Consider the following 989-nt stretch of genomic DNA (forward strand, 5'->3'; position numbering starts at 1 on the left):
GATCAGTAATGAAATCTGCGGCGTCTTTGTTATGCAGCGGTGGCTGTTGTTGTGGTGTGAAGTCAAAAGTGCAGATTGAAGCTCAAATCGTGGCATCGTGTTTGTGAAGGACTTGTACATTTGTCGACCTTTGCATTCAGGTTAAATCAGGTTTTCATGCTCATCAAGTTTTGGATCTTTTGTTTCAACTTATTGAAACATTAATGTGAGCCAGTTTATGACATCTGAATGAGACTTTGAGTGTTTAAAAAAAGTAGAGCTGGAACTGGAGATACAACATTTACCCAATTAATCAGTTAGTTAGTTAGTTAGTTTGTTAGTCAATCAACATAAAGTTATTGATTCAAGCAAAATTTTCTATTTTAAAGCATTTTAAATGTGAGAACTTGCTGCTTTTCCATCATAGTAAAATGAATCTGTTTGGGTTTTAGACTGTGACAACTGAAAATGAGCTGCAGGAAATTTTTAATGTGCATTTATTTAGTTAATCAGGAGAATAATTTGCAAATGAAATGATAATGAAAATTATCATTAAGCGCAGCCCTAGATGTAAGGATTAATTGATTATTAGTGGATTAACAAACAACTATATATTATATTATATTATATATACTGGGTGAAAATATAAACCCAACACTTTAATTTTTGCCCCAAATTTTCATTAGATGTAGTAAAAAATCATATGTGGACTTTTACTGTGATCAGCCTGAGGTGCACCTGTGCAGTTATCATGATCAGCATCTTGATATGACACACCTGTCAGATGCTCACTAACAAAGAGTTAAGACACATTTGTGAACAAAATTTCTATGTGCAGAAAAAAATCCATGATCTTTTATTTCAACTAACTAGATGAACCTCTGAGAAAGAGGATGTTAAAACAAAAGTGTTGCGCTTGTATTTTCGTTCATTAAATGTGATATAATGATTGGGCAGCTATGGCTCAGGAGGTAGAGTGGGTTGTCCACTAATTAGAAGGTCGGCTGTTC

This window comes from Seriola lalandi, unplaced genomic scaffold (assembly GCF_002814215.2).
Source record: "Seriola lalandi dorsalis isolate HSWRI2012SDOR001 ecotype SW California unplaced genomic scaffold, Sedor1 jcf7180002054657, whole genome shotgun sequence".
Taxonomy (NCBI): domain Eukaryota; kingdom Metazoa; phylum Chordata; class Actinopteri; order Carangiformes; family Carangidae; genus Seriola; species Seriola lalandi.